The 18,531-nt window shown below is 39.3% G+C and overlaps 42 non-coding genes and 57 pseudogenes across 42 annotated transcripts; all 99 read right to left on the reverse strand.

The window, feature by feature from the left end:
• Nucleotides 1-46: 46 nt before the first annotated feature.
• Nucleotides 47-165, reverse strand: LOC146149883 (5S ribosomal RNA). The gene has a single exon (XR_014496662.1). It is a non-coding gene; the product is annotated as a 5S ribosomal RNA (ribosomal RNA).
• Nucleotides 166-229: 64 nt separating this feature from the next.
• Nucleotides 230-348, reverse strand: LOC146149884 (5S ribosomal RNA; annotated as a pseudogene).
• Nucleotides 349-421: 73 nt separating this feature from the next.
• On the reverse strand, nucleotides 422-540 carry LOC146149885 (5S ribosomal RNA; annotated as a pseudogene).
• A 65-nt stretch (nucleotides 541-605) lies between these two features.
• Nucleotides 606-724, reverse strand: LOC146149886 (5S ribosomal RNA; annotated as a pseudogene).
• Nucleotides 725-789: 65 nt separating this feature from the next.
• On the reverse strand, nucleotides 790-907 carry LOC146149887 (5S ribosomal RNA; annotated as a pseudogene).
• A 65-nt stretch (nucleotides 908-972) lies between these two features.
• Nucleotides 973-1,091, reverse strand: LOC146149888 (5S ribosomal RNA). The gene has a single exon (XR_014497587.1). It is a non-coding gene; the product is annotated as a 5S ribosomal RNA (ribosomal RNA).
• A 64-nt stretch (nucleotides 1,092-1,155) lies between these two features.
• Nucleotides 1,156-1,274, reverse strand: LOC146149889 (5S ribosomal RNA; annotated as a pseudogene).
• A 91-nt stretch (nucleotides 1,275-1,365) lies between these two features.
• On the reverse strand, nucleotides 1,366-1,484 carry LOC146149890 (5S ribosomal RNA). The gene has a single exon (XR_014498187.1). It is a non-coding gene; the product is annotated as a 5S ribosomal RNA (ribosomal RNA).
• A 65-nt stretch (nucleotides 1,485-1,549) lies between these two features.
• LOC146149891 (5S ribosomal RNA) lies at nucleotides 1,550-1,668 on the reverse strand (annotated as a pseudogene).
• Nucleotides 1,669-1,742: 74 nt separating this feature from the next.
• On the reverse strand, nucleotides 1,743-1,861 carry LOC146149892 (5S ribosomal RNA; annotated as a pseudogene).
• Nucleotides 1,862-1,925: 64 nt separating this feature from the next.
• Nucleotides 1,926-2,044, reverse strand: LOC146149893 (5S ribosomal RNA). Its single transcript, XR_014496663.1, has one exon. It is a non-coding gene; the product is annotated as a 5S ribosomal RNA (ribosomal RNA).
• A 64-nt stretch (nucleotides 2,045-2,108) lies between these two features.
• Nucleotides 2,109-2,227, reverse strand: LOC146149894 (5S ribosomal RNA; annotated as a pseudogene).
• A 73-nt stretch (nucleotides 2,228-2,300) lies between these two features.
• Nucleotides 2,301-2,419, reverse strand: LOC146149895 (5S ribosomal RNA; annotated as a pseudogene).
• Nucleotides 2,420-2,483: 64 nt separating this feature from the next.
• On the reverse strand, nucleotides 2,484-2,602 carry LOC146149896 (5S ribosomal RNA; annotated as a pseudogene).
• Nucleotides 2,603-2,666: 64 nt separating this feature from the next.
• LOC146149897 (5S ribosomal RNA) lies at nucleotides 2,667-2,785 on the reverse strand (annotated as a pseudogene).
• A 64-nt stretch (nucleotides 2,786-2,849) lies between these two features.
• LOC146149898 (5S ribosomal RNA) lies at nucleotides 2,850-2,968 on the reverse strand. Its single transcript, XR_014497407.1, has one exon. It is a non-coding gene; the product is annotated as a 5S ribosomal RNA (ribosomal RNA).
• Nucleotides 2,969-3,042: 74 nt separating this feature from the next.
• LOC146149899 (5S ribosomal RNA) lies at nucleotides 3,043-3,161 on the reverse strand (annotated as a pseudogene).
• Nucleotides 3,162-3,226: 65 nt separating this feature from the next.
• Nucleotides 3,227-3,345, reverse strand: LOC146149900 (5S ribosomal RNA). Its single transcript, XR_014496889.1, has one exon. It is a non-coding gene; the product is annotated as a 5S ribosomal RNA (ribosomal RNA).
• A 65-nt stretch (nucleotides 3,346-3,410) lies between these two features.
• Nucleotides 3,411-3,529, reverse strand: LOC146149901 (5S ribosomal RNA; annotated as a pseudogene).
• A 64-nt stretch (nucleotides 3,530-3,593) lies between these two features.
• LOC146149902 (5S ribosomal RNA) lies at nucleotides 3,594-3,722 on the reverse strand (annotated as a pseudogene).
• Nucleotides 3,723-3,786: 64 nt separating this feature from the next.
• Nucleotides 3,787-3,905, reverse strand: LOC146149903 (5S ribosomal RNA). The gene has a single exon (XR_014497066.1). It is a non-coding gene; the product is annotated as a 5S ribosomal RNA (ribosomal RNA).
• A 65-nt stretch (nucleotides 3,906-3,970) lies between these two features.
• LOC146149904 (5S ribosomal RNA) lies at nucleotides 3,971-4,089 on the reverse strand (annotated as a pseudogene).
• A 65-nt stretch (nucleotides 4,090-4,154) lies between these two features.
• Nucleotides 4,155-4,272, reverse strand: LOC146149905 (5S ribosomal RNA; annotated as a pseudogene).
• Nucleotides 4,273-4,337: 65 nt separating this feature from the next.
• LOC146149906 (5S ribosomal RNA) lies at nucleotides 4,338-4,456 on the reverse strand. The gene has a single exon (XR_014496972.1). It is a non-coding gene; the product is annotated as a 5S ribosomal RNA (ribosomal RNA).
• A 64-nt stretch (nucleotides 4,457-4,520) lies between these two features.
• On the reverse strand, nucleotides 4,521-4,639 carry LOC146149907 (5S ribosomal RNA; annotated as a pseudogene).
• A 91-nt stretch (nucleotides 4,640-4,730) lies between these two features.
• Nucleotides 4,731-4,849, reverse strand: LOC146149908 (5S ribosomal RNA; annotated as a pseudogene).
• A 65-nt stretch (nucleotides 4,850-4,914) lies between these two features.
• Nucleotides 4,915-5,033, reverse strand: LOC146149909 (5S ribosomal RNA). The gene has a single exon (XR_014496905.1). It is a non-coding gene; the product is annotated as a 5S ribosomal RNA (ribosomal RNA).
• Nucleotides 5,034-5,106: 73 nt separating this feature from the next.
• Nucleotides 5,107-5,225, reverse strand: LOC146149910 (5S ribosomal RNA; annotated as a pseudogene).
• Nucleotides 5,226-5,290: 65 nt separating this feature from the next.
• On the reverse strand, nucleotides 5,291-5,409 carry LOC146149911 (5S ribosomal RNA). The gene has a single exon (XR_014497966.1). It is a non-coding gene; the product is annotated as a 5S ribosomal RNA (ribosomal RNA).
• A 74-nt stretch (nucleotides 5,410-5,483) lies between these two features.
• LOC146149912 (5S ribosomal RNA) lies at nucleotides 5,484-5,602 on the reverse strand (annotated as a pseudogene).
• Nucleotides 5,603-5,666: 64 nt separating this feature from the next.
• Nucleotides 5,667-5,785, reverse strand: LOC146149913 (5S ribosomal RNA). The gene has a single exon (XR_014495846.1). It is a non-coding gene; the product is annotated as a 5S ribosomal RNA (ribosomal RNA).
• A 64-nt stretch (nucleotides 5,786-5,849) lies between these two features.
• On the reverse strand, nucleotides 5,850-5,968 carry LOC146149914 (5S ribosomal RNA; annotated as a pseudogene).
• A 73-nt stretch (nucleotides 5,969-6,041) lies between these two features.
• LOC146149915 (5S ribosomal RNA) lies at nucleotides 6,042-6,160 on the reverse strand (annotated as a pseudogene).
• A 71-nt stretch (nucleotides 6,161-6,231) lies between these two features.
• LOC146149916 (5S ribosomal RNA) lies at nucleotides 6,232-6,350 on the reverse strand (annotated as a pseudogene).
• Nucleotides 6,351-6,414: 64 nt separating this feature from the next.
• Nucleotides 6,415-6,533, reverse strand: LOC146149917 (5S ribosomal RNA). Its single transcript, XR_014495642.1, has one exon. It is a non-coding gene; the product is annotated as a 5S ribosomal RNA (ribosomal RNA).
• A 71-nt stretch (nucleotides 6,534-6,604) lies between these two features.
• Nucleotides 6,605-6,723, reverse strand: LOC146149918 (5S ribosomal RNA; annotated as a pseudogene).
• Nucleotides 6,724-6,787: 64 nt separating this feature from the next.
• Nucleotides 6,788-6,906, reverse strand: LOC146149919 (5S ribosomal RNA). The gene has a single exon (XR_014496681.1). It is a non-coding gene; the product is annotated as a 5S ribosomal RNA (ribosomal RNA).
• A 74-nt stretch (nucleotides 6,907-6,980) lies between these two features.
• Nucleotides 6,981-7,099, reverse strand: LOC146149920 (5S ribosomal RNA; annotated as a pseudogene).
• A 64-nt stretch (nucleotides 7,100-7,163) lies between these two features.
• Nucleotides 7,164-7,282, reverse strand: LOC146149921 (5S ribosomal RNA; annotated as a pseudogene).
• A 64-nt stretch (nucleotides 7,283-7,346) lies between these two features.
• LOC146149922 (5S ribosomal RNA) lies at nucleotides 7,347-7,465 on the reverse strand. Its single transcript, XR_014495777.1, has one exon. It is a non-coding gene; the product is annotated as a 5S ribosomal RNA (ribosomal RNA).
• Nucleotides 7,466-7,529: 64 nt separating this feature from the next.
• Nucleotides 7,530-7,648, reverse strand: LOC146149923 (5S ribosomal RNA). The gene has a single exon (XR_014496692.1). It is a non-coding gene; the product is annotated as a 5S ribosomal RNA (ribosomal RNA).
• Nucleotides 7,649-7,722: 74 nt separating this feature from the next.
• On the reverse strand, nucleotides 7,723-7,841 carry LOC146149924 (5S ribosomal RNA; annotated as a pseudogene).
• A 64-nt stretch (nucleotides 7,842-7,905) lies between these two features.
• LOC146149925 (5S ribosomal RNA) lies at nucleotides 7,906-8,024 on the reverse strand (annotated as a pseudogene).
• A 64-nt stretch (nucleotides 8,025-8,088) lies between these two features.
• Nucleotides 8,089-8,207, reverse strand: LOC146149926 (5S ribosomal RNA). Its single transcript, XR_014496188.1, has one exon. It is a non-coding gene; the product is annotated as a 5S ribosomal RNA (ribosomal RNA).
• Nucleotides 8,208-8,272: 65 nt separating this feature from the next.
• LOC146149927 (5S ribosomal RNA) lies at nucleotides 8,273-8,391 on the reverse strand. The gene has a single exon (XR_014496931.1). It is a non-coding gene; the product is annotated as a 5S ribosomal RNA (ribosomal RNA).
• Nucleotides 8,392-8,456: 65 nt separating this feature from the next.
• LOC146149928 (5S ribosomal RNA) lies at nucleotides 8,457-8,575 on the reverse strand. Its single transcript, XR_014496189.1, has one exon. It is a non-coding gene; the product is annotated as a 5S ribosomal RNA (ribosomal RNA).
• A 65-nt stretch (nucleotides 8,576-8,640) lies between these two features.
• Nucleotides 8,641-8,759, reverse strand: LOC146149929 (5S ribosomal RNA; annotated as a pseudogene).
• Nucleotides 8,760-8,824: 65 nt separating this feature from the next.
• LOC146149930 (5S ribosomal RNA) lies at nucleotides 8,825-8,943 on the reverse strand. The gene has a single exon (XR_014496190.1). It is a non-coding gene; the product is annotated as a 5S ribosomal RNA (ribosomal RNA).
• A 65-nt stretch (nucleotides 8,944-9,008) lies between these two features.
• LOC146149931 (5S ribosomal RNA) lies at nucleotides 9,009-9,127 on the reverse strand. Its single transcript, XR_014496890.1, has one exon. It is a non-coding gene; the product is annotated as a 5S ribosomal RNA (ribosomal RNA).
• Nucleotides 9,128-9,192: 65 nt separating this feature from the next.
• Nucleotides 9,193-9,311, reverse strand: LOC146149932 (5S ribosomal RNA; annotated as a pseudogene).
• Nucleotides 9,312-9,375: 64 nt separating this feature from the next.
• On the reverse strand, nucleotides 9,376-9,504 carry LOC146149933 (5S ribosomal RNA; annotated as a pseudogene).
• Nucleotides 9,505-9,568: 64 nt separating this feature from the next.
• On the reverse strand, nucleotides 9,569-9,687 carry LOC146149934 (5S ribosomal RNA). The gene has a single exon (XR_014497067.1). It is a non-coding gene; the product is annotated as a 5S ribosomal RNA (ribosomal RNA).
• A 65-nt stretch (nucleotides 9,688-9,752) lies between these two features.
• On the reverse strand, nucleotides 9,753-9,871 carry LOC146149935 (5S ribosomal RNA; annotated as a pseudogene).
• A 65-nt stretch (nucleotides 9,872-9,936) lies between these two features.
• On the reverse strand, nucleotides 9,937-10,054 carry LOC146149936 (5S ribosomal RNA; annotated as a pseudogene).
• Nucleotides 10,055-10,119: 65 nt separating this feature from the next.
• On the reverse strand, nucleotides 10,120-10,238 carry LOC146149937 (5S ribosomal RNA). The gene has a single exon (XR_014496973.1). It is a non-coding gene; the product is annotated as a 5S ribosomal RNA (ribosomal RNA).
• A 64-nt stretch (nucleotides 10,239-10,302) lies between these two features.
• LOC146149938 (5S ribosomal RNA) lies at nucleotides 10,303-10,421 on the reverse strand (annotated as a pseudogene).
• Nucleotides 10,422-10,512: 91 nt separating this feature from the next.
• On the reverse strand, nucleotides 10,513-10,631 carry LOC146149939 (5S ribosomal RNA; annotated as a pseudogene).
• A 65-nt stretch (nucleotides 10,632-10,696) lies between these two features.
• On the reverse strand, nucleotides 10,697-10,815 carry LOC146149940 (5S ribosomal RNA). Its single transcript, XR_014496906.1, has one exon. It is a non-coding gene; the product is annotated as a 5S ribosomal RNA (ribosomal RNA).
• A 73-nt stretch (nucleotides 10,816-10,888) lies between these two features.
• On the reverse strand, nucleotides 10,889-11,007 carry LOC146149941 (5S ribosomal RNA; annotated as a pseudogene).
• Nucleotides 11,008-11,072: 65 nt separating this feature from the next.
• On the reverse strand, nucleotides 11,073-11,191 carry LOC146149942 (5S ribosomal RNA). Its single transcript, XR_014497967.1, has one exon. It is a non-coding gene; the product is annotated as a 5S ribosomal RNA (ribosomal RNA).
• Nucleotides 11,192-11,265: 74 nt separating this feature from the next.
• Nucleotides 11,266-11,384, reverse strand: LOC146149943 (5S ribosomal RNA; annotated as a pseudogene).
• Nucleotides 11,385-11,448: 64 nt separating this feature from the next.
• LOC146149944 (5S ribosomal RNA) lies at nucleotides 11,449-11,567 on the reverse strand. The gene has a single exon (XR_014495847.1). It is a non-coding gene; the product is annotated as a 5S ribosomal RNA (ribosomal RNA).
• Nucleotides 11,568-11,631: 64 nt separating this feature from the next.
• LOC146149945 (5S ribosomal RNA) lies at nucleotides 11,632-11,750 on the reverse strand (annotated as a pseudogene).
• A 73-nt stretch (nucleotides 11,751-11,823) lies between these two features.
• LOC146149946 (5S ribosomal RNA) lies at nucleotides 11,824-11,942 on the reverse strand (annotated as a pseudogene).
• A 71-nt stretch (nucleotides 11,943-12,013) lies between these two features.
• On the reverse strand, nucleotides 12,014-12,132 carry LOC146149947 (5S ribosomal RNA; annotated as a pseudogene).
• Nucleotides 12,133-12,196: 64 nt separating this feature from the next.
• Nucleotides 12,197-12,315, reverse strand: LOC146149948 (5S ribosomal RNA). The gene has a single exon (XR_014495643.1). It is a non-coding gene; the product is annotated as a 5S ribosomal RNA (ribosomal RNA).
• A 71-nt stretch (nucleotides 12,316-12,386) lies between these two features.
• On the reverse strand, nucleotides 12,387-12,505 carry LOC146149949 (5S ribosomal RNA; annotated as a pseudogene).
• A 64-nt stretch (nucleotides 12,506-12,569) lies between these two features.
• On the reverse strand, nucleotides 12,570-12,688 carry LOC146149950 (5S ribosomal RNA). The gene has a single exon (XR_014496704.1). It is a non-coding gene; the product is annotated as a 5S ribosomal RNA (ribosomal RNA).
• A 74-nt stretch (nucleotides 12,689-12,762) lies between these two features.
• Nucleotides 12,763-12,881, reverse strand: LOC146149951 (5S ribosomal RNA; annotated as a pseudogene).
• Nucleotides 12,882-12,945: 64 nt separating this feature from the next.
• LOC146149952 (5S ribosomal RNA) lies at nucleotides 12,946-13,064 on the reverse strand (annotated as a pseudogene).
• Nucleotides 13,065-13,128: 64 nt separating this feature from the next.
• Nucleotides 13,129-13,247, reverse strand: LOC146149953 (5S ribosomal RNA). The gene has a single exon (XR_014495778.1). It is a non-coding gene; the product is annotated as a 5S ribosomal RNA (ribosomal RNA).
• Nucleotides 13,248-13,311: 64 nt separating this feature from the next.
• Nucleotides 13,312-13,430, reverse strand: LOC146149954 (5S ribosomal RNA). The gene has a single exon (XR_014496715.1). It is a non-coding gene; the product is annotated as a 5S ribosomal RNA (ribosomal RNA).
• A 74-nt stretch (nucleotides 13,431-13,504) lies between these two features.
• On the reverse strand, nucleotides 13,505-13,623 carry LOC146149955 (5S ribosomal RNA; annotated as a pseudogene).
• A 64-nt stretch (nucleotides 13,624-13,687) lies between these two features.
• Nucleotides 13,688-13,806, reverse strand: LOC146149956 (5S ribosomal RNA; annotated as a pseudogene).
• A 64-nt stretch (nucleotides 13,807-13,870) lies between these two features.
• Nucleotides 13,871-13,989, reverse strand: LOC146149957 (5S ribosomal RNA). Its single transcript, XR_014496191.1, has one exon. It is a non-coding gene; the product is annotated as a 5S ribosomal RNA (ribosomal RNA).
• A 65-nt stretch (nucleotides 13,990-14,054) lies between these two features.
• On the reverse strand, nucleotides 14,055-14,173 carry LOC146149958 (5S ribosomal RNA). Its single transcript, XR_014496932.1, has one exon. It is a non-coding gene; the product is annotated as a 5S ribosomal RNA (ribosomal RNA).
• A 65-nt stretch (nucleotides 14,174-14,238) lies between these two features.
• LOC146149959 (5S ribosomal RNA) lies at nucleotides 14,239-14,357 on the reverse strand. Its single transcript, XR_014496193.1, has one exon. It is a non-coding gene; the product is annotated as a 5S ribosomal RNA (ribosomal RNA).
• Nucleotides 14,358-14,422: 65 nt separating this feature from the next.
• Nucleotides 14,423-14,541, reverse strand: LOC146149960 (5S ribosomal RNA). The gene has a single exon (XR_014497269.1). It is a non-coding gene; the product is annotated as a 5S ribosomal RNA (ribosomal RNA).
• A 91-nt stretch (nucleotides 14,542-14,632) lies between these two features.
• On the reverse strand, nucleotides 14,633-14,751 carry LOC146149961 (5S ribosomal RNA). Its single transcript, XR_014498188.1, has one exon. It is a non-coding gene; the product is annotated as a 5S ribosomal RNA (ribosomal RNA).
• A 65-nt stretch (nucleotides 14,752-14,816) lies between these two features.
• On the reverse strand, nucleotides 14,817-14,935 carry LOC146149962 (5S ribosomal RNA; annotated as a pseudogene).
• A 74-nt stretch (nucleotides 14,936-15,009) lies between these two features.
• LOC146149963 (5S ribosomal RNA) lies at nucleotides 15,010-15,128 on the reverse strand (annotated as a pseudogene).
• Nucleotides 15,129-15,192: 64 nt separating this feature from the next.
• LOC146149964 (5S ribosomal RNA) lies at nucleotides 15,193-15,311 on the reverse strand. Its single transcript, XR_014496664.1, has one exon. It is a non-coding gene; the product is annotated as a 5S ribosomal RNA (ribosomal RNA).
• Nucleotides 15,312-15,375: 64 nt separating this feature from the next.
• Nucleotides 15,376-15,494, reverse strand: LOC146149965 (5S ribosomal RNA; annotated as a pseudogene).
• Nucleotides 15,495-15,567: 73 nt separating this feature from the next.
• LOC146149966 (5S ribosomal RNA) lies at nucleotides 15,568-15,686 on the reverse strand (annotated as a pseudogene).
• A 64-nt stretch (nucleotides 15,687-15,750) lies between these two features.
• On the reverse strand, nucleotides 15,751-15,869 carry LOC146149967 (5S ribosomal RNA). Its single transcript, XR_014496726.1, has one exon. It is a non-coding gene; the product is annotated as a 5S ribosomal RNA (ribosomal RNA).
• Nucleotides 15,870-15,943: 74 nt separating this feature from the next.
• Nucleotides 15,944-16,062, reverse strand: LOC146149968 (5S ribosomal RNA; annotated as a pseudogene).
• A 64-nt stretch (nucleotides 16,063-16,126) lies between these two features.
• On the reverse strand, nucleotides 16,127-16,245 carry LOC146149969 (5S ribosomal RNA; annotated as a pseudogene).
• A 64-nt stretch (nucleotides 16,246-16,309) lies between these two features.
• Nucleotides 16,310-16,428, reverse strand: LOC146149970 (5S ribosomal RNA). The gene has a single exon (XR_014496194.1). It is a non-coding gene; the product is annotated as a 5S ribosomal RNA (ribosomal RNA).
• Nucleotides 16,429-16,493: 65 nt separating this feature from the next.
• LOC146149971 (5S ribosomal RNA) lies at nucleotides 16,494-16,612 on the reverse strand. The gene has a single exon (XR_014496933.1). It is a non-coding gene; the product is annotated as a 5S ribosomal RNA (ribosomal RNA).
• A 65-nt stretch (nucleotides 16,613-16,677) lies between these two features.
• Nucleotides 16,678-16,796, reverse strand: LOC146149972 (5S ribosomal RNA). Its single transcript, XR_014496195.1, has one exon. It is a non-coding gene; the product is annotated as a 5S ribosomal RNA (ribosomal RNA).
• A 65-nt stretch (nucleotides 16,797-16,861) lies between these two features.
• LOC146149973 (5S ribosomal RNA) lies at nucleotides 16,862-16,980 on the reverse strand. The gene has a single exon (XR_014497270.1). It is a non-coding gene; the product is annotated as a 5S ribosomal RNA (ribosomal RNA).
• A 91-nt stretch (nucleotides 16,981-17,071) lies between these two features.
• Nucleotides 17,072-17,190, reverse strand: LOC146149974 (5S ribosomal RNA). Its single transcript, XR_014498189.1, has one exon. It is a non-coding gene; the product is annotated as a 5S ribosomal RNA (ribosomal RNA).
• Nucleotides 17,191-17,255: 65 nt separating this feature from the next.
• Nucleotides 17,256-17,374, reverse strand: LOC146149975 (5S ribosomal RNA; annotated as a pseudogene).
• A 74-nt stretch (nucleotides 17,375-17,448) lies between these two features.
• On the reverse strand, nucleotides 17,449-17,567 carry LOC146149976 (5S ribosomal RNA; annotated as a pseudogene).
• A 64-nt stretch (nucleotides 17,568-17,631) lies between these two features.
• LOC146149977 (5S ribosomal RNA) lies at nucleotides 17,632-17,750 on the reverse strand. The gene has a single exon (XR_014496665.1). It is a non-coding gene; the product is annotated as a 5S ribosomal RNA (ribosomal RNA).
• Nucleotides 17,751-17,814: 64 nt separating this feature from the next.
• LOC146149978 (5S ribosomal RNA) lies at nucleotides 17,815-17,933 on the reverse strand (annotated as a pseudogene).
• A 73-nt stretch (nucleotides 17,934-18,006) lies between these two features.
• LOC146149979 (5S ribosomal RNA) lies at nucleotides 18,007-18,125 on the reverse strand (annotated as a pseudogene).
• A 64-nt stretch (nucleotides 18,126-18,189) lies between these two features.
• Nucleotides 18,190-18,308, reverse strand: LOC146149980 (5S ribosomal RNA; annotated as a pseudogene).
• Nucleotides 18,309-18,372: 64 nt separating this feature from the next.
• On the reverse strand, nucleotides 18,373-18,491 carry LOC146149981 (5S ribosomal RNA; annotated as a pseudogene).
• Between the last annotated feature and the right edge of the window lie 40 nt (nucleotides 18,492-18,531).

Below are 18,531 nucleotides of genomic sequence, written 5' to 3' on the forward strand. Positions count from 1 at the left end.
TTGGTCTAATCTATAAAAAATGTAAAAATTTAAATAAATCATATTTTGCCTACGACAATTGGTATTCCTAGGCGGTCACCCATCCAAGTACTCATCAATCCCGACGTTGCTTAACTTCCGAGATCGGACGAGATCGGGTGCATTCAACCTGGTATGGTCGTAGACAGTATTGGTCAACATTTTTTGGTCTGAAATCTTTGAAAATGTTAAAATTTAAAAAATCATATTTTTCGTATGACAATTGGTATTCCTAGGCGGTCACCCATCCAAGTACCAACCAATCCCGACGTTGCTTAACTTCCGAGATCGGACGAGATGGGTTGCATTCAACCTGGTATGGTCGTAGACAGTATTGATCAACATTTTTTGGTCTAAAATCTTTAAAAAAGTTAACATTAAATATATTTTAAAAATCATATTTTGCCTATGACAATTGGTATTCCTAGGCGGTCACCCATCCAAGTACCAACCAATCCCGACGTTGCTTAACTTCCGAGATCGGACGAGATCGGGTGCATTCAACCTGGTATGGTCGTAGTCAGTATTGGTCAACATTTTTTGGTCTAATCTATTTAAAAATGTAAAAACTTAAATAAATCATATTTTGCCTACGACAATTGGTATTGCTAGGCGGTCACAAATCCAAGTACTAATCAATCCCGACGTTGCTTAACTTCCGAGATCGGACGAGATCGGGTGCATTCAACCTGGTATGGTCGTAGCCAGTATTGGTCAACATTTTTTGGTCTAATCTATTTAAAAATGTAAAAACTTAAATAAATCATATTTTGCCTACGACAATTGGTATTCCTAGGCGGTCACCCATCCAAGTACTAACCAATCCCGACGTTGCTTAACTTCCGAGACCGGACGAGATCGGGTGCATCAACCTGGTATGGTCGTAGCCAGTATTGGTCAACATTTTTTGGTCTAATCTATTTAAAAATATAAAAACATCAATAAATCATATTGTGTCTACGACAATTGGTATTCCAAGGCGGTCACCCATCCAAGTACTAACCAATCCCGACGTTGCTTAACCTCCGAGATCGGACGAGATCGGGTGCATTCAACCTGGTATGGTCGTAGAAAGTATTGGTCAACATTTATGGATTAATCTATTTAAAACTGTAAAAACTTAAATAAATCATATTGTGCCTACGACAATTGGTATTGCTAGGCGGTCACCCATCCAAGTACTAAACAATCCCGACGTTGCTTAACTTCCGAGATCGGACGAGATCGGGTGCTTTCAACCTGGTATGGTCGTAGACAGCATTGGTCAACATTTTTTGGTCTAAAATCTTTAAAAATGTTAACATTTAAATATATTTAAAAAAATAAAAACTTAAATAAATCATATTTTGCCTACGACAATTGGTATTCCTAGGCGGTCACCCATCCAAGTACTAACCAATCCCGACGTTGCTTAACTTCCGAGAACGCCCGAGATCGGGTGCATTCAACATGGTATGGTCGTAGGCAGTATTGCTCAACATTTTTTGGTCTAATCTATTTAAAAATGTAAAAACTTAAATAAATCATATATTGCCTACGACAATTGGTATTCCTAGGCGGTCACCCATCCAAGTACTAACCAATCCCGACGTTGCTCAACTTCCGAGATCGGACGAGATCGGTTGCATTCAACCTGGTATGGTCGTAGACAGTATTGATCAACATTTTTTGGTCTAAAATCTTTAAAAATGTTCACATTTAAATATATATTAAAAATCATATTTTGCCTATGACAATTGGTATTCCTAGGCGGTCACCCATCCAAGTACCAACCAATCCCGACGTTGCTTAACTTCCGAGATCGGACGAGATCGGGTGCATTCAACCTTGTATGGTCGTATTCAGTATTGCACAACATTTTTTGGTCTAATCTATAAAAAATGTAAAAATTTAAATAAATCATATTTTGCCTACGACAATTGGTATTCCTAGGCGGTCACCCATCCAAGTACTCATCAATCCCGACGTTGCTTAACTTCCGAGATCGGACGAGATCGGGTGCATTCAACCTGGTATGGTCGTAGACAGTATTGGTCAACATTTTTTGGTCTGAAATCTTTGAAAATGTTAAAATTTAAAAAATCATATTTTTCGTATGACAATTGGTATTCCTAGGCGGTCACCCATCCAAGTACCAACCAATCCCGACGTTGCTTAACTTCCGAGATCGGACGAGATGGGTTGCATTCAACCTGGTATGGTCGTAGACAGTATTGATCAACATTTTTTGGTCTAAAATCTTTAAAAATGTTAACATTAAATATATTTTAAAAATCATATTTTGCCTATGACAATTGGTATTCCTAGGCGGTCACCCATCCAAGTACCAACCAATCCCGACGTTGCTTAACTTCCGAGATCGGACGAGATCGGGTGCATTCAACCTGGTATGGTCGTAGTCAGTATTGGTCAACATTTATGGTCTAATCTATTTAAAAATGTAAAAACTTAAATAAATCATATTGTGCCTACGACAATTGGTATTGCTAGGCGGTCACCCATCCAAGTACTAACCAATCCCGACGTTGCTTAACTTCCGAGATCGGACGAGATCGGGTGCATTTAACCTGGTATGGTCGTAGACAGTATTGGTCAACATTTATGGTCTAATCTATTTAAAAATGTAAAAACTTAAATACATCATATTGTGCCTAAGACAATTGGTATTCCTAGGCGGTCACCCATCCAAGTACTCACCAATCCCGACATTGCTTAACATCCGAGATCGGACGAGATCGGGTGCATTCAACCTGGTATGGTCGTAAGCAGTATTTCTCAACATTTTATGTCTAATCTAATTAAAAAAGTAAAAACTTAAATAAATCATATTGTGCCTACGACAATTGGTATTCCTAGGCGGTCACCCATCCAAGTACTCACCAAACCCGACGTTGCTTAACTTCCGAGATCGGACGAGATCGGGTGCATTCAACCTGGTATGGCCGTAGACGGTATTGGTCAACATTTTTTGGTCTAAAATCTTTAAAAATGTTAACATTTAAATATATTTTAAAAATCATATTTTGCCTATGACAATTGGAATTCCTAGGCGGTCACCCATCCTAGTACCAACCAATCCCGACGTTGCTTAACTTCCGAGATCGGACGAGATCGGGTGCGTTCAACCTGGTATGGTCGTAGCCAGTATTGGTCAACATTTTTTGGTCTAATCTATTTAAAAATGTAAAAACATCAATAAATCATATTTTGCCTACGACAATTGGTATTCCTAGGCGGTCACCCATCCAAGTACTAACCAATCCCGACGTTGCTTAACTTCCGAGTTCGGACGAGATCGGGTGCATTCAACCTGATATGGTCGTAGCCAGTATTGGTCAACATTTTTTGGTCTAATCTATTTAAAAATGTAAAAACATCAATAAATCATATTGTGTCTACGACAATTGGTATTCCTAGGCGGTCACCCATCCAAGTACTAACTAATCCCGACGTTGCTTAACGTCCGAGATCGGACGAGATCGGGTGCATTCAACCTGGTATGGTCGTAAGCAGTATTTCTCAACATTTTACGTCTAATCTATTTAAAACAGTAAAAACTTAAATAAATCATATTTTGCCTACGACAGTTGGTATTCCTAGGCGGTCACCCATCCAAGTACTAACCAATCCCGACGTTGCTTAACTTCCGAGATCGCACGGGATCGCACGAGATCGGGTGCATTCAACCTGGTATGGTCGTAGACAGTATTGGTCAACATTTATGGTCTAATCTATTTAAAAATGTAAAAACTTAAGTAAATCATATTGTGCCTACGACAATTGGTATTCCTAGGCGGTCACCCATCCAAGTACTAACCAATCCCGACGTTGCTTAACTTCCGAGATCGGACGAGATCGGGTGCATTCAACCTGGTATGGTCGTAACCAGTATTGGTCAACATTTTTTGGTCTAATCTATTTAAAAATGTAAAAACTTAAATAAATCATATTGTGCCTACGACAATTGGTATTCCTAGGCGGTCACTCATCCAAGTACTAATCAATCCCGACGTTGCTTAACTTCCGAGATCGGACGAGATCGGGTGCATTCAACCTGGTATGGTCGTAGCCAGTATTGGTCAACATTTTTTGGTCTAATCTATTTAAAAATGTAAAAACTTAAATAAATCATATTTTGCCTACGACAATTGGTATTCCTAGGCGGTCACCCATCCAAGTACTAACCAATCCCGACGTTGCTTAACTTCCGAGATCGGACGAGATCGGGTGCATCAACCTGGTATGGTCGTAGCCAGTATTGGTCAACATTTTTTGGTCTAATCTATTTAAAAGTGTAAAAACATCAATAAATCATATTGTGTCTACGACAATTGGTATTCCTAGGCGGTCACCCATCCAAGTACTAACCAATCCCGACGTTGCTTAACGTCCGAGATCGGACGAGATCGGGTGCATTCAACCTGGTATGGTCGTAGAAAGTATTGGTCAACATTTATGGTCTAATCTATTTAAAACTGTAAAAACTTAAATAAATCATATTGTGCCTACGACAATTGGTATTGCTAGGCGGTCACCCATCCAAGTACTAAACAATCCCGACGTTGCTTAACTTCCGAGATCGGACGAGATCGGGTGCTTTCAACCTGGTATGGTCGCAGACAGTATTGGTCAACATTTTTTGGTCTAAAATCTTTAAAAATGTTAACCTTTAAATATATTTAAAAAAATAAAAACTTAAATAAATCATATTTTGCCTACGACAATTGGAATTCCTAGGCGGTCACCCATCCAAGTACTAACCAATCCCGACGTTGCTTAACTTCCGAGAACGCCCGAGATCGGGTGCATTCAACATGGTATGGTCGTAGGCAGTATTGCTCAACATTTTTTGGTCTAATCTGTTTAAAAATGTAAAAACTTAAATAAATCATATATTGCCTACGACAATTGGTATTCCTAGGCGGTCACCCATCCAAGTACTAACCAATCCCGACGTTGCTTAACTTCCGAGATCGGACGAGATCGGTTGCATTCAACCTGGTATGGTCGTAGACATTATTGATCAACATTTTTTGGTCTAAAATCTTTAAAAATGTTACAATTAAATATATTTTAAAAATCATATTTTGCCTATGACAATTGGTATTCCTAGGCGGTCACCCATCCAAGTACCAACCAATCCCGACGTTGCTTAACTTCCGAGATCGGACGAGATCGGGTGCATTCAACCTGGCATGGTCGTAGGCAGTATTGGTCAACATTTTTTGGTCTAATCTATTTAAAAATGTAAAAACTTGAATAAACAATATTTTGCCTACGACAATTGGTATTCCTAGGCGGTCACCCATCCAAGTACTCACCAATCCCGACGTTGCTTAACTTCCGAGATCGGACGAGATCGGTTGCATTCAACCTGGTATGGTCGTAGACAGTATTGGTCAACATTTTTTGGTCTAAAATCTTTAAAAATGTTCACATTTAAATATATATTAAAAATCATATTTTGCCTATGACAATTGGTATTCCTAGGCGGTCACACATCCAAGTACCAACCAATCCCGACGTTGCTTAACTTCCGAGATCGGACGAGATCGGGTGCATTCAACCTGGTATGGTCGTATTCAGTATTGCACAACATTTTTTGGTCTAATCTATAAAAAATGTAAAAACTTAAATAAATCATATTTTGCCTACGACAATTGGTATTCCTAGGCGGTCACCCATCCAAGTACTCACCAATCCCGACGTTGCTTAACTTCCGAGATCGGACGAGATCGGGTGCATTCAACCTGGTATGGTCGTAGACAGTATTGGTCAACATTTTTTGGTCTAAAATCTTTGAAAATGTTAAAATTTAAAAAATCATATTTTTCCTATGACAATTGGTATTCCTAGGCGGTCACCCATCCAAGTACCAACCAATCCCGACGTTGCTTAACTTCCGAGATCGGACGAGATGGGTTGCATTCAACCTGGTATGGTCGTAGACAGTATTGATCAACATTTTTTGGTTTAAAATCTTTAAAAATGTTAACATTAAATACATTTTAAAAATCATATTTTGCCTATGACAATTGGTATTCCTAGGCGGTCACCCATCCAAGTACTCACCTATCCCGACGTTGCTTAACTTCCGAGATCGGACGAGATCGGGTGCATTCAACCTGGTATGGTGGTAGACAGTGGTCAACATTTTTTGGTCTAAAATCTTTGAAAATGTTAAAATTTAAATAAATTTTAAAAATCATATTTTTCCTATGAGAATTGGTATTCCTAGGCGGTCACCCATCCAAGTACCAACCAATCCCGACGTTGCTTAACTTCCGAGATCGGACGAGATCGGGTGCATTCAACCTGGTATGGTCGTATTCAGTATTGCTCACCATTTTTTGGTCTAATCTATAAAAAAATGTAAAAATTAAGTAAATCATATTTAGCCTACGACAATTGGTATTCCTAGGCGGTCACCCATCCAAGTACTCACCTATCCCGACGTTGCTTAACTTCCGAGATCGGACGAGATCGGGTGCATTCAACCTGGTATGGTCGTAGACAGTGGTCAACATTTTTTGGTCTAAAATCTTTGAAAATGTTAAAATTTAAATAAATTTTAAAAATCATATTTTTCCTATGACAATTGGTATTCCGAGGCGGTCACCCATCCAAGTACCAACCAATCCCGACGTTGCTTAACTTCCGAGATCGGACGAGATCGGGTGTATTCAACCTGGTATGGTCGTAGTCAGTATTGGTCAACATTTATGGTCTAATCTATTTAAAAATGAAAAAACTTAAATAAATCATATTGTGCCTACGACAATTGGTATTCCTAGGCGGTCACCCATCCAAGTACTAACCAATCCCGACGTTGCTTAACTTCCGAGATCGGACGAGATCGGGTGCATTCAACCTGGTATGGTCGTAGACAGTAGTGGTCAACATTTTTTGGTTTAAAATCTTCAAAAATGTTAACTTTTAAATATATTTTATAAATCATATTTTGCCTATGACAATTGGAATTCCTATGCGGTCACCCATCCAAGTACTAACCATTCCCGACGTTGCTTAACTTCCGAGATCGGACGAGATCGGGTGCATTCAACCTGGTATGGTCGTAACCAGTATTTCTCAACATTTTACGTCTAATCTATTTAAAAAAGTAAAAACTTAAATAAATCATATTTTGCCTACGACAATTGGTATTCTTAGGCGGTCTCCCATCCAAGTACTAACCAATCCCGACGTTGCTTAACTTGCGAGATCGCACGAGATCGGGTGCATTCAACCTGGTATGGTCGTAGACAGTATTGGTCAACATTTATGGTCTAATCTATTTAAAAATGTAAAAACTTAAGTAAATCATTTTGTGCCTACGACAATTGGTATTCCTAGGCGGTCACCCATCCAAGTACTAACCAATCCCGACGTTGCTTAACTTCCGAGATCGGACGAGATCGGGTGCATTCAACCTGGTATGGTCGTAGTCAGTATTGGTCAACATTTATGGTCTAATCTATTTAAAAATGAAAAAACTTAAATAAATCATATTGTGCCTACGACAATTGGTATTCCTAGGCGGTCACCCATCCAAGTACTAACCAATCCCGACGTTGCTTAACTTCCGAGATCGGACGAGATCGGGTGCATTCAACCTGGTATGGTCGTAGACAGTAGTGGTCAACATTTTTTGGTTTAAAATCTTCAAAAATGTTAACTTTTAAATATATTTTATAAATCATATTTTGCCTATGACAATTGGAATTCCTATGCGGTCACCCATCCAAGTACTAACCATTCCCGACGTTGCTTAACTTCCGAGATCGGACGAGATCGGGTGCATTCAACCTGGTATGGTCGTAAGCAGTATTTCTCAACATTTTACGTCTAATCTATTTAAAAAAGTAAAAACTTAAATAAATCATATTTTGCCTACGACAATTGGTATTCTTAGGCGGTCTCCCATCCAAGTACTAACCAATCCCGACGTTGCTTAACTTGCGAGATCGCACGAGATCGGGTGCATTCAACCTGGTATGGTCGTAGACAGTATTGGTCAACATTTATGGTCTAATCTATTTAAAAATGTAAAAACTTAAGTAAATCATTTTGTGCCTACGACAATTGGTATTCCTAGGCGGTCACCCATCCAAGTACTAACCAATCCCGACGTTGCTTAACTTCCGAGATCGGACGAGATCGGGTGCATTCAACCTGGTATGGTCGTAGCCAGTATTGGTCAACATTTTTTGGTCTAATCTATTTAAAAATGTAAAAACTTAAATAAATCATATTTTGCCTACGACAATTGGTATTCCTAGGCGGTCACCCATCCAAGTACTAATCAATCCCGACGTTGCTTAACTTCCGAGATCGGACGAGATCGGGTGCATTCAACCTGGTATGGTCGTAGCCAGTATTGGTCAACATTTTTTGGTCTAATCTATTTAAAAATGTAAAAACTTCAATAAATCATATTTTGCCTACGACAATTGGTATTCCTAGGCGGTCACCCATCCAAGTACTAACCAATCCCGACGTTGCTTAACTTCCGAGATCGGACGAGATCGGGTGCATTCAACCTGGTATGGTCGTAGCCAGTATTGGTCAACATTTTTTGGTCTAATCTATTTAAAAATGTAAAAACATCAATAAATCATATTGTGTCTACGACAATTGGTATTCCTAGGCGGTCACCCATCCAAGTACTAACTAATCCCGACGTTGCTTAACGTCCGAGATCGGACGAGATCGGGTGCATTCAACCTGGTATGGTCGTAGCCAGTATTGGTCAACATTTTTTGGTCTAATCTATTTAAAAATGTAAAAACATCAATAAATCATATTTTGCCTACGACAATTGGTATTCCTAGGCGGTCACCCATCCAAGTACTAACCAATCCCGACGTTGCTTAACTTCCGAGATCGGACGAGATCGGGTGCATTCAACCTGGTATGGTCGTAGCCAGTATTGGTCAACATTTTTTGGTCTAATCTATTTAAAAATGTAAAAACATCAATAAATCATATTTTGCCTACGACAATTGGTATTCCTAGGCGGTCACCCATCCAAGTACTAACCAATCCCGACGTTGCTTAACTTCCGAGTTCGGACGAGATCGGGTGCATTCAACCTGATATGGTCGTAGCCAGTATTGGTCAACATTTTTTGGTCTAATCTATTTAAAAATGTAAAAACATCAATAAATCATATTGTGTCTACGACAATTGGTATTCCTAGGCGGTCACCCATCCAAGTACTAACTAATCCCGACGTTGCTTAACGTCCGAGATCGGACGAGATCGGGTGCATTCAACCTGGTATGGTCGTAAGCAGTATTTCTCAACATTTTACGTCTAATCTATTTAAAACAGTAAAAACTTAAATAAATCATATTTTGCCTACGACAGTTGGTATTCCTAGGCGGTCACCCATCCAAGTACTAACCAATCCCGACGTTGCTTAACTTCCGAGATCGCACGGGATCGCACGAGATCGGGTGCATTCAACCTGGTATGGTCGTAGACAGTATTGGTCAACATTTATGGTCTAATCTATTTAAAAATGTAAAAACTTAAGTAAATCATATTGTGCCTACGACAATTGGTATTCCTAGGCGGTCACCCATCCAAGTACTAACCAATCCCGACGTTGCTTAACTTCCGAGATCGGACGAGATCGGGTGCATTCAACCTGGTATGGTCGTAACCAGTATTGGTCAACATTTTTTGGTCTAATCTATTTAAAAATGTAAAAACTTAAATAAATCATATTGTGCCTACGACAATTGGTATTCCTAGGCGGTCACTCATCCAAGTACTAATCAATCCCGACGTTGCTTAACTTCCGAGATCGGACGAGATCGGGTGCATTCAACCTGGTATGGTCGTAGCCAGTATTGGTCAACATTTTTTGGTCTAATCTATTTAAAAATGTAAAAACTTAAATAAATCATATTTTGCCTACGACAATTGGTATTCCTAGGCGGTCACCCATCCAAGTACTAACCAATCCCGACGTTGCTTAACTTCCGAGATCGGACGAGATCGGGTGCATCAACCTGGTATGGTCGTAGCCAGTATTGGTCAACATTTTTTGGTCTAATCTATTTAAAAGTGTAAAAACATCAATAAATCATATTGTGTCTACGACAATTGGTATTCCTAGGCGGTCACCCATCCAAGTACTAACCAATCCCGACGTTGCTTAACGTCCGAGATCGGACGAGATCGGGTGCATTCAACCTGGTATGGTCGTAGAAAGTATTGGTCAACATTTATGGTCTAATCTATTTAAAACTGTAAAAACTTAAATAAATCATATTGTGCCTACGACAATTGGTATTGCTAGGCGGTCACCCATCCAAGTACTAAACAATCCCGACGTTGCTTAACTTCCGAGATCGGACGAGATCGGGTGCTTTCAACCTGGTATGGTCGCAAACAGTATTGGTCAACATTTTTTGGTCTAAAATCTTTAAAAATGTTAACCTTTAAATATATTTAAAAAAATAAAAACTTAAATAAATCATATTTTGCCTACGACAATTGGAATTCCTAGGCGGTCACCCATCCAAGTACTAACCAATCCCGACGTTGCTTAACTTCCGAGAACGCCCGAGATCGGGTGCATTCAACATGGTATGGTCGTAGGCAGTATTGCTCAACATTTTTTGGTCTAATCTGTTTAAAAATGTAAAAACTTAAATAAATCATATATTGCCTACGACAATTGGTATTCCTAGGCGGTCACCCATCCAAGTACTAACCAATCCCGACGTTGCTTAACTTCCGAGATCGGACGAGATCGGTTGCATTCAACCTGGTATGGTCGTAGACATTATTGATCAACATTTTTTGGTCTAAAATCTTTAAAAATGTTAACATTAAATATATTTTAAAAATCATATTTTGCCTATGACAATTGGTATTCCTAGGCGGTCACCCATCCAAGTACCAACCAATCCCGACGTTGCTTAACTTCCGAGATCGGACGAGATCGGGTGCATTCAACCTGGCATGGTCGTAGGCAGTATTGGTCAACATTTTTTGGTCTAATCTATTTAAAAATGTAAAAACTTGAATAAACAATATTTTGCCTACGACAATTGGTATTCCTAGGCGGTCACCCATCCAAGTACTCACCAATCCCGACGTTGCTTAACTTCCGAGATCGGACGAGATCGGTTGCATTCAACCTGGTATGGTCGTAGACAGTATTGGTCAACATTTTTTGGTCTAAAATCTTTAAAAATGTTCACATTTAAATATATATTAAAAATCATATTTTGCCTATGACAATTGGTATTCCTAGGCGGTCACACATCCAAGTACCAACCAATCCCGACGTTGCTTAACTTCCGAGATCGGACGAGATCGGGTGCATTCAACCTGGTATGGTCGTATTCAGTATTGCACAACATTTTTTGGTCTAATCTATAAAAAATGTAAAAACTTAAATAAATCATATTTTGCCTACGACAATTGGTATTCCTAGGCGGTCACCCATCCAAGTACTCACCAATCCCGACGTTGCTTAACTTCCGAGATCGGACGAGATCGGGTGCATTCAACCTGGTATGGTCGTAGACAGTATTGGTCAACATTTTTTGGTCTAAAATCTTTGAAAATGTTAAAATTTAAAAAATCATATTTTTCCTATGACAATTGGTATTCCTAGGCGGTCACCCATCCAAGTACCAACCAATCCCGACGTTGCTTAACTTCCGAGATCGGACGAGATGGGTTGCATTCAACCTGGTATGGTCGTAGACAGTATTGATCAACATTTTTTGGTTTAAAATCTTTAAAAATGTTAACATTAAATACATTTTAAAAATCATATTTTGCCTATGACAATTGGTATTCCTAGGCGGTCACCCATCCAAGTACTCACCTATCCCGACGTTGCTTAACTTCCGAGATCGGACGAGATCGGGTGCATTCAACCTGGTATGGTGGTAGACAGTGGTCAACATTTTTTGGTCTAAAATCTTTGAAAATGTTAAAATTTAAATAAATTTTAAAAATCATATTTTTCCTATGAGAATTGGTATTCCTAGGCGGTCACCCATCCAAGTACCAACCAATCCCGACGTTGCTTAACTTCCGAGATCGGACGAGATCGGGTGCATTCAACCTGGTATGGTCGTATTCAGTATTGCTCACCATTTTTTGGTCTAATCTATAAAAAAATGTAAAAATTAAGTAAATCATATTTAGCCTACGACAATTGGTATTCCTAGGCGGTCACCCATCCAAGTACTCACCTATCCCGACGTTGCTTAACTTCCGAGATCGGACGAGATCGGGTGCATTCAACCTGGTATGGTCGTAGACAGTGGTCAAAATTTTTTGGTCTAAAATCTTTGAAAATGTTAAAATTTAAATAAATTTTAAAAATCATATTTTTCCTATGACAATTGGTATTCCGAGGCGGTCACCCATCCAAGTACCAACCAATCCCGACGTTGCTTAACTTCCGAGATCGGACGAGATCGGGTGTATTCAACCTGGTATGGTCGTAGTCAGTATTGGTCAACATTTATGGTCTAATCTATTTAAAAATGAAAAAACTTAAATAAATCATATTGTGCCTACGACAATTGGTATTCCTAGGCGGTCACCCATCCAAGTACTAACCAATCCCGACGTTGCTTAACTTCCGAGATCGGACGAGATCGGGTGCATTCAACCTGGTATGGTCGTAGACAGTAGTGGTCAACATTTTTTGGTTTAAAATCTTCAAAAATGTTAACTTTTAAATATATTTTATAAATCATATTTTGCCTATGACAATTGGAATTCCTATGCGGTCACCCATCCAAGTACTAACCATTCCCGACGTTGCTTAACTTCCGAGATCGGACGAGATCGGGTGCATTCAACCTGGTATGGTCGTAACCAGTATTTCTCAACATTTTACGTCTAATCTATTTAAAAAAGTAAAAACTTAAATAAATCATATTTTGCCTACGACAATTGGTATTCTTAGGCGGTCTCCCATCCAAGTACTAACCAATCCCGACGTTGCTTAACTTGCGAGATCGCACGAGATCGGGTGCATTCAACCTGGTATGGTCGTAGACAGTATTGGTCAACATTTATGGTCTAATCTATTTAAAAATGTAAAAACTTAAGTAAATCATTTTGTGCCTACGACAATTGGTATTCCTAGGCGGTCACCCATCCAAGTACTAACCAATCCCGACGTTGCTTAACTTCCGAGATCGGACGAGATCGGGTGCATTCAACCTGGTATGGTCGTAGTCAGTATTGGTCAACATTTATGGTCTAATCTATTTAAAAATGAAAAAACTTAAATAAATCATATTGTGCCTACGACAATTGGTATTCCTAGGCGGTCACCCATCCAAGTACTAACCAATCCCGACGTTGCTTAACTTCCGAGATCGGACGAGATCGGGTGCATTCAACCTGGTATGGTCGTAGACAGTAGTGGTCAAAATTTTTTGGTTTAAAATCTTCAAAAATGTTAACTTTTAAATATATTTTATAAATCATATTTTGCCTATGACAATTGGAATTCCTATGCGGTCACCCATCCAAGTACTAACCATTCCCGACGTTGCTTAACTTCCGAGATCGGACGAGATCGGGTGCATTCAACCTGGTATGGTCGTAAGCAGTATTTCTCAACATTTTACGTCTAATCTATTTAAAAAAGTAAAAACTTAAATAAATCATATTTTGCCTACGACAATTGGTATTCTTAGGCGGTCTCCCATCCAAGTACTAACCAATCCCGACGTTGCTTAACTTGCGAGATCGCACGAGATCGGGTGCATTCAACCTGGTATGGTCGTAGACAGTATTGGTCAACATTTATGGTCTAATCTATTTAAAAATGTAAAAACTTAAGTAAATCATTTTGTGCCTACGACAATTGGTATTCCTAGGCGGTCACCCATCCAAGTACTAACCAATCCCGACGTTGCTTAACTTCCGAGATCGGACGAGATCGGGTGCATTCAACCTGGTATGGTCGTAGCCAGTATTGGTCAACATTTTTTGGTCTAATCTATTTAAAAATGTAAAAACTTAAATAAATCATATTTTGCCTACGACAATTGGTATTCCTAGGCGGTCACCCATCCAAGTACTAATCAATCCCGACGTTGCTTAACTTCCGAGATCGGACGAGATCGGGTGCATTCAACCTGGTATGGTCGTAGCCAGTATTGGTCAACATTTTTTGGTCTAATCTATTTAAAAATGTAAAAACTTCAATAAATCATATTTTGCCTACGACAATTGGTATTCCTAGGCGGTCACCCATCCAAGTACTAACCAATCCCGACGTTGCTTAACTTCCGAGATCGGACGAGATCGGGTGCATTCAACCTGGTATGGTCGTAGCCAGTATTGGTCAACATTTTTTGGTCTAATCTATTTAAAAATGTAAAAACATCAATAAATCATATTGTGTCTACGACAATTGGTATTCCTAGGCGGTCACCCATCCAAGTACTAACTAATCCCGACGTTGCTTAACGTCCGAGATCGGACGAGATCGGGTGCTTTCAACCTGGTATGGTCGTAGACAGCATTGGTCAACATTTTTTGGTCTAAAATCTTTAAAAATGTTAACATTTAAATATATTTAAAAAAATAAAAACTTAAATAAATCATATTTTGCCTACGACAATTGGTATTCCTAGGCGGTCACCCATCCAAGTACTAACCAATCCCGACGTTGCTTAACTTCCGAGAACGCCCGAGATCGGGTGCATTCAACATGGTATGGTCGTAGGCAGTATTGCTCAACATTTTTTGGTCTAATCCATTTAAAAATGTAAAAACTTAAATAAATCATATATTGCCTACGACAATTGGTATTCCTAGGCGGTCACCCATCCAAGTACTAACCAATCCCGACGTTGCTCAACTTCCGAGATCGGACGAGATCGGTTGCATTCAACCTGGTATGGTCGTAGACAGTATTGATCAACATTTTTTGGTCTAAAATCTTTAAAAATGTTCACATTTAAATATATATTAAAAATCATATTTTGCCTATGACAATTGGTATTCCTAGGCGGTCACCCATCCAAGTACCAACCAATCCCGACGTTGCTTAACTTCCGAGATCGGACGAGATCGGGTGCATTCAACCTTGTATGGTCGTATTCAGTATTGCACAACATTTTTTGGTCTAATCTATAAAAAATGTAAAAATTTAAATAAATCATATTTTGCCTACGACAATTGGTATTCCTAGGCGGTCACCCATCCAAGTACTCATCAATCCCGACGTTGCTTAACTTCCGAGATCGGACGAGATCGGGTGCATTCAACCTGGTATGGTCGTAGACAGTATTGGTCAACATTTTTTGGTCTGAAATCTTTGAAAATGTTAAAATTTAAAAAATCATATTTTTCGTATGACAATTGGTATTCCTAGGCGGTCACCCATCCAAGTACCAACCAATCCCGACGTTGCTTAACTTCCGAGATCGGACGAGATGGGTTGCATTCAACCTGGTATGGTCGTAGACAGTATTGATCAACATTTTTTGGTCTAAAATCTTTAAAAATGTTAACATTAAATATATTTTAAAAATCATATTTTGCCTATGACAATTGGTATTCCTAGGCGGTCACCCATCCAAGTACCAACCAATCCCGACGTTGCTTAACTTCCGAGATCGGACGAGATCGGGTGCATTCAACCTGGTATGGTCGTAGTCAGTATTGGTCAACATTTATGGTCTAATCTATTTAAAAATGAAAAAACTTAAATAAATCATATTGTGCCTACGACAATTGGTATTCCTAGGCGGTCACCCATCCAAGTACTAACCAATCCCGACGTTGCTTAACTTCCGAGATCGGACGAGATCGGGTGCATTCAACCTGGTATGGTCGTAGACAGTAGTGGTCAACATTTTTTGGTTTAAAATCTTCAAAAATGTTAACTTTTAAATATATTTTATAAATCATATTTTGCCTATGACAATTGGAATTCCTATGCGGTCACCCATCCAAGTACTAACCATTCCCGACGTTGCTTAACTTCCGAGATCGGACGAGATCGGGTGCATTCAACCTGGTATGGTCGTAAGCAGTATTTCTCAACATTTTACGTCTAATCTATTTAAAAAAGTAAAAACTTAAATAAATCATATTTTGCCTACGACAATTGGTATTCTTAGGCGGTCTCCCATCCAAGTACTAACCAATCCCGACGTTGCTTAACTTGCGAGATCGCACGAGATCGGGTGCATTCAACCTGGTATGGTCGTAGACAGTATTGGTCAACATTTATGGTCTAATCTATTTAAAAATGTAAAAACTTAAGTAAATCATTTTGTGCCTACGACAATTGGTATTCCTAGGCGGTCACCCATCCAAGTACTAACCAATCCCGACGTTGCTTAACTTCCGAGATCGGACGAGATCGGGTGCATTCAACCTGGTATGGTCGTAGCCAGTATTGGTCAACATTTTTTGGTCTAATCTATTTAAAAATGTAAAAACTTAAATAAATCATATTTTGCCTACGACAATTGGTATTCCTAGGCGGTCACCCATCCAAGTACTAATCAATCCCGACGTTGCTTAACTTCCGAGATCGGACGAGATCGGGTGCATTCAACCTGGTATGGTCGTAGCCAGTATTGGTCAACATTTTTTGGTCTAATCTATTTAAAAATGTAAAAACTTCAATAAATCATATTTTGCCTACGACAATTGGTATTCCTAGGCGGTCACCCATCCAAGTACTAACCAATCCCGACGTTGCTTAACTTCCGAGATCGGACGAGATCGGGTGCATTCAACCTGGTATGGTCGTAGCCAGTATTGGTCAACATTTTTTGGTCTAATCTATTTAAAAATGTAAAAACATCAATAAATCATATTGTGTCTACGACAATTGGTATTCCTAGGCGGTCACCCATCCAAGTACTAACTAATCCCGACGTTGCTTAACGTCCGAGATCGGACGAGATCGGGTGCTTTCAACCTGGTATGGTCGTAGACAGCATTGGTCAACATTTTTTGGTCTAAAATCTTTAAAAATGTTAACATTTAAATATATTTAAAAAAATAAAAACTTAAATAAATCATATTTTGCCTACGACAATTGGTATTCCTAGGCGGTCACCCATCCAAGTACTAACCAATCCCGACGTTGCTTAACTTCCGAGAACGCCCGAGATCGGGTGCATTCAACATGGTATGGTCGTAGGCAGTATTGCTCAACATTTTTTGGTCTAATCCATTTAAAAATGTAAAAACTTAAATAAATCATATATTGCCTACGACAATTGGTATTCCTAGGCGGTCACCCATCCAAGTACTAACCAATCCCGACGTTGCTCAACTTCCGAGATCGGACGAGATCGGTTGCATTCAACCTGGTATGGTCGTAGACAGTATTGATCAACATTTTTTGGTCTAAAATCTTTAAAAATGTTCACATTTAAATATATATTAAAAATCATATTTTGCCTATGACAATTGGTATTCCTAGGCGGTCACCCATCCAAGTACCAACCAATCCCGACGTTGCTTAACTTCCGAGATCGGACGAGATCGGGTGCATTCAACCTTGTATGGTCGTATTCAGTATTGCACAACATTTTTTGGTCTAATCTATAAAAAATGTAAAAATTTAAATAAATCATATTTTGCCTACGACAATTGGTATTCCTAGGCGGTCACCCATCCAAGTACTCATCAATCCCGACGTTGCTTAACTTCCGAGATCGGACGAGATCGGGTGCATTCAACCTGGTATGGTCGTAGACAGTATTGGTCAACATTTTTTGGTCTGAAATCTTTGAAAATGTTAAAATTTAAAAAATCATATTTTTCGTATGACAATTGGTATTCCTAGGCGGTCACCCATCCAAGTACCAACCAATCCCGACGTTGCTTAACTTCCGAGATCGGACGAGATGGGTTGCATTCAACCTGGTATGGTCGTAGACAGTATTGATCAACATTTTTTGGTCTAAAATCTTTAAAAATGTTAACATTAAATATATTTTAAAAATCATATTTTGCCTATGACAATTGGTATTCCTAGGCGGTCACCCATCCAAGTACCAACCAATCCCGACGTTGCTTAACTTCCGAGATCGGACGAGATCGGGTGCATTCAACCTGGTATGGTCGTAGTCAGTATTGGTCAACATTTATGGTCTAATCTATTTAAAAATGTAAAAACTTAAATAAATCATATTGTGCCTACGACAATTGGTATTGCTAGGCGGTCACCCATCCAAGTACTAACCAATCCCGACGTTGCTTAACTTCCGAGATCGGACGAGATCGGGTGCATTTAACCTGGTATGGTCGTAGACAGTATTGGTCAACATTTATGGTCTAATCTATTTAAAAATGTAAAAACTTAAATACATCATATTGTGCCTAAGACAATTGGTATTCCTAGGCGGTCACCCATCCAAGTACTCACCAATCCCGACATTGCTTAACATCCGAGATCGGACGAGATCGGGTGCATTCAACCTGGTATGGTCGTAAGCAGTATTTCTCAACATTTTATGTCTAATCTAATTAAAAAAG

Source organism: Ascidiella aspersa, chromosome 4 (assembly GCF_963924565.1).
Source record: "Ascidiella aspersa chromosome 4, kaAscAspe10.2, whole genome shotgun sequence".
NCBI lineage: Eukaryota > Metazoa > Chordata > Ascidiacea > Phlebobranchia > Ascidiidae > Ascidiella > Ascidiella aspersa.